This window comes from Pteropus alecto, unplaced genomic scaffold (assembly GCF_000325575.1).
Source record: "Pteropus alecto unplaced genomic scaffold, ASM32557v1 scaffold92, whole genome shotgun sequence".
NCBI lineage: Eukaryota > Metazoa > Chordata > Mammalia > Chiroptera > Pteropodidae > Pteropus > Pteropus alecto.
This window is the reverse complement of record NW_006432447.1, coordinates 7,663,328-7,677,925: the sequence shown is the minus strand read 5'-3', so window position 1 is coordinate 7,677,925 and position 14,598 is coordinate 7,663,328. Positions and strand designations below refer to the sequence as shown.

At 40.9% G+C, this 14,598-nt stretch overlaps 1 protein-coding gene across 2 annotated transcripts in view; it reads left to right on the top strand.

Annotated features, from left to right (window-relative positions):
* Window positions 1-4,072: 4,072 nt before the first annotated feature.
* TMEM108 (transmembrane protein 108) overlaps window positions 4,073-14,598 on the top strand; it is a 278,922-nt gene continuing 268,396 nt past the window's right edge. The window contains exons 1-2 of one of the 2 annotated variants that reach the window (XM_006907241.1): window positions 4,073-4,106; window positions 10,819-10,933. The gene's annotated coding sequence lies outside the window, so the exon portion shown is untranslated. The remainder of the gene's footprint in view (window positions 4,107-10,818; window positions 10,934-14,598) is intronic. The other variant, XM_006907240.1, reaches the window with a different exon arrangement.

The window sequence follows — 14,598 nt, the reverse complement described above, 5'->3', positions numbered from 1 at the left end:
TTCTGGAGACTTGGTGGTTTATATCTAATCTCTCCCTTTTCTTTTAAAATATACCTAAATCTTTTGCTAAGCAATTTCTGGCGGGTAATGGTTGGGGGAATTGCTTAAGCTAACTCATGATTTTTATCAGATACTACCTTATCCATTTCCTGAAATTATAGAATAGCTGGGTTATATGTGAGGCAAAGCAGGATGAGAAACAAAATGAATGACAGCCTGGATGTTCTTTTTTCAAACTCTTATCCTCAAGCAGGAATCTCATTATTTCCTGTTGCCTCTTTTTATAACAATGACATTCACAAAGAGAAAAATTAATGCTTTTTTTTTCTAGTTAAAAATTAAAATTTTTAGCAAGGCCTCCGATAAAGGCCTAATATCCAAAATATACAAAGAACTCATACGACTCAATATCAAAAAACAAACGATCCAATCAATAAATGGGCAGAGGACCTGAACAGACACTTCTCCCTAGAGGACATACAAATGGCCAACAAATATTTGAAAAGATGCTCAATATCACTAGCTATTAGGAAAATGCAAATCAAAACCACCATGAGATACCATCTCACACCTGTTAGAATAGCTGTCATCAACAGAACAAGTAATAACAAATGTTGGAGAGGATGCAGAGAAAAAGGAATCTTCATACACTGCTGGTGAGACTGCAAACTGGTACAGCCACTATGGAAAGCAGTATGGAGGTTCCTCAAAAAACTAAGAATTGATCAATCATATAATTGATCCATCAATCCCTCTACTGGGTATACCCCAAAGACTTGAAAACCCATATCTGAAAAGATGTTTGCACACCAATGTTCATAGCAGCATTATTCACAGTGGCCAGGACATGGAAGCAACAGAAGTGTCCTACAATAGATGACTGGATAAAGAAGCCATGGTACATATATACAATGGAACATTACTCAGTCATAAGAAGAGATGAAATACTGCCATTTGCGACAACCTAGATGGACCTCGAGATAATCATGCTAAGCGAAATAAGCCAGACTGAAAAAGTCGAAAATCACATGATATCACTTATATGTGGGATATAAACCTAAAAGCAACAAATGAACAGGACAAACAGTGATTTAAGGACATGGACAATGGACTAGTGATTACCAGAGGGTAGGGAGTAGGGGGAGGAGGGAAGAGGTAGACAAGGTAAAGGGGGTCAAATATAGGGGGATTAGGGGAGGGTGAAATGGGTAAAGGGGATCAAATATATGATAGTTAAAGGTAAATGGACTCTGGGTGGTAATCGCACAATAGAATATATAGATGTCAAATTATAATGTACACCTGAAAATTATATAATTGTATTAACCAATGTTACCCCAATAAACCTAAAGAAAAGAAAAAGAATTAAAATTTTTCATATTAGTTAAATACCAGTGAAAATTGTCCTTATTTTACCCAGTAGCTGAAGCTACAAGTTTATAAGGTGAGAAAAATTTCTCCCCCATTCGAATGCTGTAAAATATATTTTTAAAAGTGTCAGAGCAGGAGGGAAGCTAGTTTGCAGGCTCACACATTGGGTTTCCATATTTCTGATGTGGCAAATAAAGTTGCTTTTAAGCAAGATAGCTATTGCTGGCCAGGTGTTCTGAGGGGATCTCACTAATTCAGTTCAAAACCAGGTCATACTCCACTACAGCAAATATCAATCCATAGTGATTCTCAGCAACAATAGCTTTCCAAGATTCAGACACCGATCACTTTATTTCACAAAGTAATAGAATTTGGTAAAACTCCAGTAAAGAGAATTGAGACTTTCTTCAAATTCTTTAAAATTGACTCAACTTTATTTAGCTAGCATGCAAAACTAAACTAATAGCACAGCTATTTTACATATGTGTTTATAGTATGTAGAAGTTCTGTATCAGGATGTACAACCTAAAGTCAAATTTAATCAGTATTGGCTTCGAAATTGTTACAGGAGAGAGACTAGAGAAGCTTTGGAGGGGGTGCTGGGAATCTGCATTTTAGCAGGTACTCCAAGTGATTCCATTGCATGCTTTGGGAAAAGCCTCAGAGAATAACTGAATAATGCTCAAGTAGAAACTGGCATTTAGTTAAGGAGGGCTTTAAACAAGGGAAGCTATCACCAGAGTTGATCAGTTTGGTATGGTTAACAAAAGGTAATAGGTTCTTTTTGAAATATTTATTTTATCAACTGGAATTAAACCTAGTTGTGGACCTGGCTTTTCAATTTGTTCCACTGAATAGTCTTTGGAATATTCATTATCTATGAATTATTTGTGGCCTTTCCTTTTTTTAAATCTATTCTCACAAATTATGTGGACACATTCCTCTGTTCTCAGAGTCTTTATGTCATTAGTGATTTGTGCTGTAGAGTTTTTTCCTTGTTAAAGAATGAGTCCATCTATCTAGGAGCTTATGCAGGTATTCTCAAGCATGGTTGACTATAAATCACCTGTGGAACTTTTTAAACCTAAAGTTGCCAGGCTCTACTCCTCACCCCAATCAGAATTTCTAGGCATAGGACCCAAAAATCTATTTTCTTAAAAGTTTTACTGTGCAGCAAGGCTTGAGAAGCACTGGTTTAATGATAGCAAAAGAAACTTTTTTGAGACTTTCGAACATAGTTTCCTTGGTTAGACATTTCTTTACTCCTGCTTTAGCCAGAACCATTGTTGTGCTAGATTCAATGCGTTCCCTGAAACTCCAAATTTTGTGCTATGGCATCTCTGATAGGGATGTAATGGACAGTGTCTGAAACTGCTAAGCAGGCTTTACTTCTGGGGCTGGTAAGGCAGAGAGGCCCAAGACACACTGACAAGGGTGAAGTTTTCTCTAAGCAGCAATTTGATCTTGATAAATAGTGAGAGAAAATTGCTTGAAGCAGTGTCATACCAACTGGTCTGAAGATGGGGGGCGGGGAGGTTTTGAAGTTACCACTTAGCTCTTTGGTACACTGCCGAGCTTATAAGAGTTTGATTGTGCAGAATGACAAAGTTTCTCGCTTGCCAGTCTAAAAATGCTTAGGCTTAGGTCAAGTTTGAGAGATGGCACTGGGCTTCCTGACTTCCAGACCCTGGAATTACTGACAGGAGGATATCCAGACAATTTTTAAGATCCCTAAAATAAGATATTTTAGGAACTTTCTGGCTTATGCCTGAATTGTCCAAGATGCTGAGACTTAGCTCTCTGCATGTTTTCCTATATGGTTTTTCCTGAGTTTGCCTGTGTAGTTCCACAACAGATTGTAAATTTCCACAATGCAAAAACCACTTATGTTACTTCTCTAGCCAAGAGTATAAACCAGTGTCACTCGAACACACATGCCCCATACTTTAGGGTGACTTAATGTTTTCTAAGAGGAGCAAGCAGTCCCCACTTCTAGTTTCACTCTCTAACCACCAATTGGTACAGGTTTCTGCCCCATAGACTAAGAGCAGGTGACGTGAGAATTAAACACACGTATCTCGGCCAATGCCCAAACTATGTGTCACCAGGACATCCCATGTTTAGTCAGTCACTGGAATGTTTTTCATCACTGGTGGAAGAAAAAGGTCTCGAAACTTTTAGATAACATGAAGCAGGAGCTATAACCATCATTTTCTGACAGGTACTCTTAAAATCTTGCTGCTCAAATGTGGTCCTCAGCCCAGGAGCTTCATCAACACCTCCTGGAGCTTGTTAGAAAGGCAGACTCTCTGGTCCCCATCTCTAACTGGATCAGAATCTGCCTTTTAACTGAGACACCCAGGTAATTCTTCATATTTAGAATTTGAGATATCAATTGATCAATCGAGCGACACGGAGCCCCGGAAAAGAGACTCAGCCCTTTGTGCTTGCCTCGCACCCGCTCCATTCGGTAGCAACCGAATCTCCAGAGACATCGGAGAGGGTGCTGCTGAGGGCAACTTGATGATTGGCTGGTCTGACCATGTGACTGGCTCTGGGCCTCCCGCGCTACCGGATTGGCTCTTGCGGACGCTGACGGACAGGGCCGGGGCGGGCTAAAGCCTGGTCGGAGGGGCGCGCGCGGGGGCGTGAAGGCGCGAGAACGCGAGTGCGCGTGCGCGTGCGGCGGGGCTTTCTCCCTAGCCGTCGGAGGGAGCTGGAGCGCTTCTCCCGAGGTAAGCGCCGCCGCGGGGTGGCCCCCAGCCTGTCCACCGCTGGATGCAAGCGAGCGGGGTGGGTCGGGCTGGTCGGGCCGGGAGAGGTCTGGGGTCTTCCTGCTCGAGGAGTCCCTCTTCGGGGAGAATGCAGACCCCCCTAAATGCCTCGGTTTCCCTTTTCCTACGCTTTAATGCACCATTCCATCCTCTTCACCGCGGTGACAGGTCCACCCGTGGGGTCCTGCCCACCTGGCAGCCCTCTCCTCCGCCTTTGTTTCCCGCCTGGAGACGTGCTGGTATCGGCCCCCTCCCCAGGTAAAGGGTAATTGAGGGTGGTGGGTCTGGGGCGTCACGGGCGCTGGATCTGGGCTGTGGCCGGGAGAAGATGGCTTTAATGCAGTGGGACCTGTCACATGTGAGAACGAAGGGGAAAATGTAGTGTCACTTTGGCCAAGCCTCGGGACACGAACTAATCCGGCGGCGCCGAGCGAAGCGGAATTCCTAACGCAGCTGTGCGGGCGGGGGTGGGGAACAAGACGGGTGGACGGAGCCCAGGTGCTGCCCCATAAAAGGCTTCTCTGTACCTACACCCGAGCTCTCACCTGAGATGCACCGAAATTGACCGCCTTCAGTCGGCCGAAGGAATCCAAAGATTGGTTAAGAGGCGGAAAAAATATTATTTTAAAGCAGTCGGATTGGCAGGTCTAAATGAGAGGCTACAAAAAGGAATTACAGATACAGTGAAACTGATGACTGGTAAATTGCAAAGAGGGAAAATGCCTGCAGTGAACCGCAGACCAGATCATCACAGGGAGATTCTTTTTCAAGAAGACAGGTTTTTTGTTTTTTCGGGGAGGAGGAGGTGGTAATCTCTGTAAACCGAGGGCAGCCCAAGCGAATAATTACTTGAGCATGCTAATGGGCTGTAGGGAGAAGGGAAGCCAGGGTCTAAATTACACCTATTCAGACCTCCTTAATTCTTTGAAAAGTGCGCGTTTAAAGACCATCTGGGTGACAAAATTGGTGTGTATGTTGGGAGGGGGGGTGTCTTTTTTAAGTCATACTTTAAAAAGGGAGGGTGTGTGTAAGGCATCCCTTGCCTTTCTTCTTATTCCCCAGACCAGCAGTAGCAAGGACTTACCGTGTATCTTATAATGAAGTATGTATGTATATATCTATATATATCTATATATATCTATAGATATATATATCTAAATTTTCCCTTGGTTAACTAATTTGTTAATTTGATGTGTCTGGTAGTCTACTTGGTAAGAAATGGTTCAGCTGTCATCAGGAAGATTTTACTGTATTCTGGATTTCACTGTAATCCACTTAGAACTTATTCTGGTGTCAGATAGACAAGAATCTCTTTCTTTACCTGATTCCTCAGAGACATCCTGATTCTGCTTCAAAGCTCTTCCATTACTCTTACCTTCCCCTTACAAAGTTTTGTTTCTTTAGGAAACAATGTTCATACATCTAAGACACACCTCATGCCTGTGTAATGTCTACACTCGCTGAGAAGTTAATTTACTTGGCAAATTAAAACAAATTGAAGAAGGAACACTTAAATTTGTTAGGAGGAATCAGAACTAACATTTATCAGCTGCAGCAAATCAAATTTTGGAGGTTTTGTGAGGTGAATGAAAGTAAAAGAAGTTGCTGCAAAGCTTTTTGGGAATATAACAAATGACTCTAGTAAAGTATAGTATATATTGTCACCTGATAGATTGGAATATAAAGCAAATTAGTGGGAATGATTTAAAAATTTGTCAGTGATTTGTATGTTATTGGGAGGGAGGGAAGGAAGAAGGAATTTGAGTGTGGGTTAGGTGGCACAGTTTGAAAAATCCATGCTTTCATATTTTTCTCAAATGTCATTTAAAAAAATATATAAACTGCACAAAGGGCATGCAACGTTTATGTTTAGCCTGTGGAAGGGAGTCAAGGGTTTTGAAAAGGTCGAGAAACACTTATTAAGTTACAGAAGGGAAAAGAAGAAGATTGGCAGGCTTAGTTCATTTTGAAGAAGGCGACGTACCTTAGCGACCTAAAGGACAAGGTTTTATTCTCTGATTCAATAAAAGCCTACTAGTGTTGCTTTCAAAGCAACAACAAAATCATTTCCTTTCCATCATTTTTGTCCCCTGGCTGAGGTACAGGGAGGGTGGAGAGTGAATGAGAGAGATTAGAGTCAGACCTGCATGCCTAAGCAGAAGTGTCCTTTGAGCAGGATCTATGTCACATTGTGTAAATGTAAGAGCCTTCACATTGAGAAAGGTCTGAGCACCTTCCCTGGGACACATGCTGTAAGATAGAGCTGGATAACACTGCCACAGGTGGGGGCACGGGTGAGATCATCTGATACAGAAGCACTAGGGGGAAAGGAGAGCCAAGAAATCTTTAATTCAGTGAGGCTGCTTGCCTTTGGAGCCTTGAGGAGGCATTTCCAGGCAGAGCTGTCTCGTTTATTGGCGAGCTTGGCTGGGCTTTATATGGCTTCCAGAAGACCTGCCCTTCATGACTGAGTCTCCTGTGGAGATTGTGTGTCTCAGGTTATAAGCATCAGTTATGCTTGCCATGTGCTCTTAAAAAAAAAAAAAAAGCTCACAAAGACACAAATCTAGGCTGCCGTTCTTTCAGGTCTTTAAGGGGTTATGTCACCCACGGGCTTCCAGAAATCAAGTTGTGCCCTTCCTACCAATAGATGGCACTGCTACCTCTGGGAATTTCTGGAGGAGATGCAATATAGAGCTGGCAAACCAGTGGTGTGTAACCCCTAGTCTAGATTTCAAAAGGCTGTGTCAGCTCTTAGTCAAAGAGACTCTCCAAAAAAGAAACAAGTTCTGAAAGCCAGAACTGTTTATATAAGATAGGAATGATGCGCGTGTGTAGTGAGGATTGAGGAGTGGGTGTGATTACTTTGCTTGTTGTGTGTGTGTCTTAGGAGAGAAGGCAAAGGGTAAACTGACAAACACTGTAACAAAGGTTTTGAAAGCACATGGCAGTCATGTTTTTGGTTAATTGAATGAGGCTGAAATCACGATTCTATCAGAATTCCCAACTTCATAGTTACTAATGCTTTGCATATAAAACTAGCCTACATACATGGTCTGGACTATGGAAATATACGCATGACTTTTAAACCTGATCAATATCCAGTAATTCCAAGCTCTGAAGATAGTGGTGAGAGTATCAGTAAAAATAATGCTGGTTAAGCAGTACTGTACTTCATGGCTGTCCACAGAAGGTAGGTCAAAGTTATTTTAAATCAGTTTCTATTTAAAATACTTGTTAGGAACTTTTAAGTTTTAGATTTTCTTAGCTAATGTCCTTTTCAAGATTGTATTAACAATTCGAATCTTGAACTTTGGTTTTATTGATCTTATTAGTTAGGGTTCATTCATCCCTTTCCCTCTTTTGAAATAGTTATTCTTTATAACTGATTGCTCTTTGAAATGAATTCTGTAGCCATGATATTTGAGGGAGGTGAATGTTGTTACCAGTGAAGTTACCGTATATGTGAGGGCCTCAGCTTTGATCTTGTCTGAGGTCTAGGACACTGCTGCTGGGTGCCAGCACTCTGCTCACCTTCTTCGTTGTGCAGTTCCCATCCTATAGCTCAGCTTATCCGAGGTGTATTTCTGTCTCCAAGTGATCTGTTGAGCTGGCTTTCACTTACTAGTGTTTAATCCTAAAATCCTGCCGGTGCTAGATGGCAGTAGTCACAGCAGTCCATTAACATGTCCTCATTACGTGACCTCAAATCTTGCCCTTCTGAACCTTAGTTTTCTCACATGGTCAGTGGGATTGGTGAGGTGGCACATGTCTCTTAAAATTCCTTCCAAGTCTTGATTTCTATGGCTAGGTGATTCTCATAAAGCAGAAAAATTCTCATCTAGTAGGTATTTTCATATTGTGAGCCTAGGACCGAAAGGAATCTCACTAATATTTCTTCTCAGAAACAGTTGCGCATTGTCTTAGAATCCTAATAATTCAGAGTTGGAAGAAATCTTTAAGCTGGTTTAACTCAACCTTCCCATTTCATAGACAGAGACTTTCAACTCAAAGCTGAGTGACTTGACCAGGCTAATAGAACTATTTAATGGCAGAAGGCTAGAGAACTAGAGCTCGAGCTTGGACTCATCTCAGTCTTCCCTTCTCCAGTGTTGCCTTTCTTCACCTGCTGTCAGTACACAGGATATGCAGTGTGTACAGGTATGGAGCCAAGAAAATTCTGAGTAATTCCTTAATGTAGTATTTTAAAGCCACTGCATGAATAGTGTGTTTGGGCAGAAATTCAAGGTCAGGCTTCTCTTTGCAGCTTATTCTTTTCTTCACTGACTAATCATTCCTGAGTGGGATTCTTTACTAAGCATCTTCAGGTTTTAAAAACTTTTCTGCATAAAAAGTCCTGTAAGAAAAAACTTTCATCATCCTAGAAGAGTCATTCCCCACTCAGATGTTTTTAAATTGGGTCCATGGACTCTAAGGGCTGTGTGGATAGAAGAGTATTTCCATATAATTGGCTTCCTTTGTAATCATATGTATTTTTTCTCTATATATTTAACACGTCATTCTGAGAAGAAGGTCCTTCAACAGATCGCTAATGGGGTCCATGGCATAAAATGAGGTAAATATTCTATAGTTCTGAAAAATCTCTAGGATAAGAGAATTTTTGAGGCTCTAAAAGAAACTATGATGGAAGAGGGCTTAGGGGTGGAGTACAGAGGGAAACCTATAGAAGTTCTTAGAACAGTTTACCTATATGAAAATGTTTAAAATTGCTACTAATAGCATTCTACCCATCTTAAATTGATAATGGCTATGCAAGCAAGCATTGATTTCCATTTATCATTCCTTGCTCAGTAAGTACTTCCTTCTAACTTCACTGAAACACTTTCAAATTCACATTGCTTCATTGGAAATGACATACATAGTAAAAGGCTCCCTTCTTCCCCAATCTCATTTTATTTCTGGATAAATCAATGCCTTTCTGACTTATGACTTGGAGTTTTTGACTCCTGTCTTTTACTTCTGAGGCCCTAACATTTTACTTTCTACTATAAGCTTCTAGGGTTCACTATGATCTCAGAGATGCAAAATAATTTACATGCCAGGGATAAAAAAAAATCTTGAGGTTTCTTTATCTGTCCCCAAGGTTTACCATAGAAACCACTGCTCCTCCTTGGCTAATTATTTGTTTCCTGTTCTAACCTCACATTTTCTCTTTTTCTGATTGTTCTCAAATAGGAGCTGCTCAGAGTTTGTATATATTGAAAATAAAAATTCTTGTTTTTTCCGGAAGGTATACAGCAGTTTGTGTTCAAGTCACATTTTGGACAAGTGAGACATAACTTTGGAGATCACTAAATTTTGAAGAACATTTGCTTGAAAATCTCAATACCTGTCCTGTGATACCTTGCTGACATTTGGTACCATGGTGACCCATGCTGGTGAATGCCACCTTCTGGTACCTTTTTGGGTATGGGCCAGAGTAGCATTTGTTCTTGGTTTAGCAGAAGAATCAAAATTACCCTTTCTTCTCTTCAGAAGGTTGTTGTCAATTGAGTTTATGTGATAACAGAAAAAAGTCAAATTTATGAATTCTGATCCCAGCACACGGAGTTGTAATGAGATTTCTTAGGCATCATTGACTTCTCTGAGTTTGTTTCCTTGTCTAGAAACTAGAGAGCAGTGACCACTGAAATTATTTTCAGTTCCAAAATCCCTATACTCTATGAAGTTCTATTTGATATCTAGACTAAACATGTCCTAAAAAAGCTGGGTAGTTGGGAATTTATTTATAATCAAAGTCGGTACCAGGATTATAATTCTTTATATCTACAGATCACTTTGTGATTTACAGAAATATTCTCTAGTTCTTTATCTCTTTTTCTACTTACAGGGTGGTCAGAGAACAGCATTGGTATCATCTGGGAGCTTGTTAGAAATGCAGACTCTCTGGCCTCCCCAGGACCTACTAAGCCAGAATCTGCATTTTATTAAGATGCCTAGGTGCTATGCTTGCACATTAAAGTCTGCAAATGCTGCTTTGTCTCATTTTTGAGTCTTACATTGACCCCCCAGGTCAATGAGGGAAGCAGGATATTTTGCAGATAAGAAAACCAAGAAACAAAGACTCAGAGTTTTTCAGTAACTAATAAAGGTTACTGTGTTAGTTCTCACCCAGAACTCTGTACTTTAAACCTAATATTGCTTTTTGGAGTTGGACTGGGGTCAGGCTTGTATGATAGAAACTAATTACTGGATGCCCAGCAGCCCATGGTCTTAGTTATGGTCATGTGGCTGAGTTCTAGCCAACAGAATGTGAGTGAATATGAAAGAGGGTTGTGATCCATGTTTAGGAAAAAAACAATGCTCATGTGAATGCCTCCATGCTATTTTATATTCCCAGCAGGCTAGAATGAAGAGCACCTGTAGAGCACCTGTAGAGCTCAGAAATTATTTTAAAGATGGCAGGATTTTTGTTAGCCTGGGTACCTGCATCACTGGTCAGGGAGGGCCACTTCATCGACTGGCCTGTTTATCTGTCCAGTGCAGATAGGAACCAGAAATAAACTTTTATTGAGTTTGAGCCATTACATGTGTTTGAGTCTATGTGTTAAGCACCTAGCCTACTCTAACAAATTCACTCGAGCAGTGGCTTGGGACTTGAAGTTTTGGATCTTTTGGTCTAATGCATTCATTCATTTTTCGTCTTTGGCAGTTGGTGATCGATCGGCTGTGGTCCAACATGCAGAAGTGAGTGGTGAAAAGCAACAGAGCTGATGGGTCATGAGGATGTAAGTGTGTTTGAAGGCTCTCCTACCCTCTACTCCAGGGTGAGTCAAAGGCATTCTCTGCCATTGTTTCTCTGGTTTTACTAAGTCATAGAGGCTCTTGTCTCAACAGCCTCTCGGAGTCAGTGCAATGGAGTGCCCTGTATATGGCAGGCTCTCAAAACTTTTATTGACTTGATTCATAGACGCCATGAAAATCAACAGTTACAGAAATAAAACCATGGTCAGGGTGATGGGATGGAATCTGTGCATGGAAATACTCAAACCCAAGAATTTTTAATAAGTTTGTATGGGGTGTGATTTGCCTTTGTTAGGGGGAGGAGAGGGGTGGTTGGACTTCCCTGAAATATATTGTAGAGAAGGGAACTAGGCCTCTTTCTTGTAGCTATATCATACTGTTAGCTTTGCTGGCTCGTATTCCCCTCTTCCAGCATCCTCCTCCTCCATGGATCACTTTGCTTGACTTTTTCTTCATTAATCACTTTTTTTTTTCCAGGAGGGGAAATAGCTTACCAGAGGGTTGATTCCCAGTTTTGTAGATAATAGCACTAGCAAAGCTCCTGGTTCTGCCTATTGTATTTTATTTTATCCACTGTCATTGGGAGTCACATGTCCACTTACTCCTTGTCTTTTTGCAGTCCTTGGGGCAATGGATGTGGGCATCGGGAGCATTATAACCAAAGCTGTCTTTGGATTTTTATTTGTTCTGAAGATTTTTGAGACAAGAAGATATTCACTGTTTGGTATGCCCTTTTCAGAGTCTAGGTGGACATCTGGGAAGGAGAGGTGGAAAGGACATCACATCCTTTCCGAACTCTCCAGCTTCTGACTTTAAGCTAAAACCATGCTCCTTAAAGGGAAAATTATAATTAATACAAATCTAAGCAGAGATAAGAATGGTTGGGAATGAGGGACAGGGGTTTAAAGTTCTCAGATGGAAACTAGATGGAGGGTTTCAAGCAACTCAGTTCAACATTGTGGATCCCTTAACAGATAATGTCCCATTATCTAGAGTCAGATACAGGGCACCCAGAAAGTCTGATGTCCTTCGGTGCCTCACATGACTCAGTAATGAGTACAATTTACTGAACAAAATAGACAATTAGGGGCTGTAGCTCTCTGGAGAGTCCCGAAGCGTACATCATTACTGCTGTGGCGTGATACACGTGCTTAGAGATAAGCAGAGCAGAGCAAAGGCAGCTGCAGAGCACGTCAACAACTGGAGTCCAGATGAGCAGCCAGACACAGACCAAAGCTCAGCGCTAGAGTTTGTTAATGAAGGGACTTGATTTTTGCTAGGATTTTCATTAAAGGAAAGGAGCTGACTTTCCTACCTACACATTTTCTTCTGTGGCTCCCATGTACAGTCATTCTTGGGTGATTGGTTCCAGGACCCCCTTAGATATCAAAACCTGAGGATGTTCAAGTCCCTTATATAAAATGATGTTGTATTTGCATATAGGCTACAGCAGTATATGCCTATGCATAACTTCATTCACGTGAAATCAGCATAATGCTCACATGGAAAATTCACGTTTTGCTTTTTGGAACTTTCTGGGATTTTTTTTTTATCCAAATATTTTCAATCCATGGTTGGTTGAATCCAAGGATGTGAAACCCACGGATATGAAACCTGTGGTTGTGGAGAGCCGACTTTATCTTTTATTTTAAAAGTAACTGAAAAGTAGAGCATGCCAGGGAAAGCACTCAGCTGGCCTGTTTTTGTGTAAATACTGTACAAGGACCAAATTGTAGAGGGAGCCATTCACTAACTAGGGGGCCAAAGAAAGTGCTAGAGATCCCAGAGGATCAGGGATCCCCATCATCGGCACTGTTGACATTCTGAGCCTAGCAGTTCTTTGTTGTGGGGGCTGGCCTGCGCACCGTAGCATGTTTGGTCTCTACCCACAGTCATGACAATCAAAAATATCTCCAGACATTGCCAAGTGTCCCTTGAGGGGAAAAATTGCTCCTGATTGAGGACCACTGGTGAAGGAACACAGTAATTTAATCTTGCTCTGAGTTTCACTGGGACTGTATTTTAATCATTTAGTCTCATTTCGCTGTAGCTTCCCTAACTGTAAAATAGACACAACATTAATAACTCAATAGCCTAAGGAAGTAATGTGCATAGTACTGTGTGACTACTTGGGAACTGCAAATACTAAGAAACAATGCCTGTCTTCCAAGATTCCAGGCCCCAAGAATCACTCTTAATTCTTGTGAGGGCAGTAAGTGAGGAACAGTGGAGTTTGAAGAAGGGCAGAGGGTTAGTGGTGTGGGAAATGATGAACAGTACTGGATTCTAATTTTATTGGAAGGCTTTATGTTCTAGTTCATTGCAACAATATATTCTAGTCGAAGGCTTCCTTTTGGAAAGCTAAGAAGTGAGAAAGTGGAGGAAGCAGAAAGAAGATATTCAGAAGAGCAGTCAAGGAAATTACTTTTGACGGAGTGGTCTTTAAATGTTAAAATGATTCATGTATAATTAGACCAAAGGACATATAGAAGTAACCCTACCCGCCACTCCGCCCTCAAAGAAAAATATCCTCCCAAATGACTACTGAGCCTAGAGTAGATTTTGCAGGTAATACAATAAAGACCAGAGAATGTTTGGAGGACTCTGTTTTTATTCTAGAACTTTCACATTTGTTTCTTTTTATCTCTGGGAATATGGAAAGAGTTATCTTTAACATATGTCCTTTGAATGATAAATAAGATGTTTTAATATGACACATGCTCTTTTGATTACTAGTACTGTGTTAAAATGGTGGAAGAGGCCATAACACTGACCTAGATGTGAAGTGTTACGTTATTTTAGTAGAAAGCCTCAGTTTGACTCTAAGGCAGGGCCAGTGCAGGGATTGGATGTAAACTGTCCTGGTGGATTCGAGGTCAGCCTTGCTAAGTTTCTGGTCCCTGTAATTATTAGACACAAAATTTACAAGTGTGCTCCAGCTTGGATCTAATATGTAGAGAAGCCATTTTAGACAACCTTATTCATTTACATTCTATCATACATTTACAGTCATAGGTTTTAAGCAAACTTTGTAAGAATGAGAAGAATTCTATGTACCTTGAAGAAAGAGGCACTTCAGTGTAGCAGAAAGGTGACAAGTGAAAGAAACTCCACTTTGATAGAGGTAGGCTGGTGTTTGAATGTTAGTTTTTATTCTAGTGCTACCCAAAGTATGGCCCTGGACCATCAGCGTCAGAATCACCTGGGTACTTGTTTGAACTGTCACGGCCTACTGATTCAGAATCTCCGGGAGTGGGCCTAATCTGTGTTTAATAAGACTTTCAAGTTACTCTAATGGACACTAAAAGTTGAGAAGCACTGCTCTAGTGGTCTCTGATGTAGTGACATCTTAATGAACTGTGTTTGTAGTGAGGCAGGTACTAAAAGTATTTTTTCAGGTGGTCAGAAGATATATAAGATTTCTCTGTGATAACCTCTTAGATCATTTTCCCAAACCATGGTCTAAACTTTCTCCTGCATTGTCCAATACAGTAGCAACTAGCCACATGGGTCTATTTTTATTTAAATTAATTAAAATCAAATAAAATTAGAAATTCAGTTCTTCATTTGCACTAGCCACATTCAAGTACTCTGTAGCCAGACGTGGTTAGTGGCTACCATATTGGACAGCACAGACACCGCATGTCTGTGTCAGAGAAAGTTAATCAGAGGAAATTCTATTGGACAG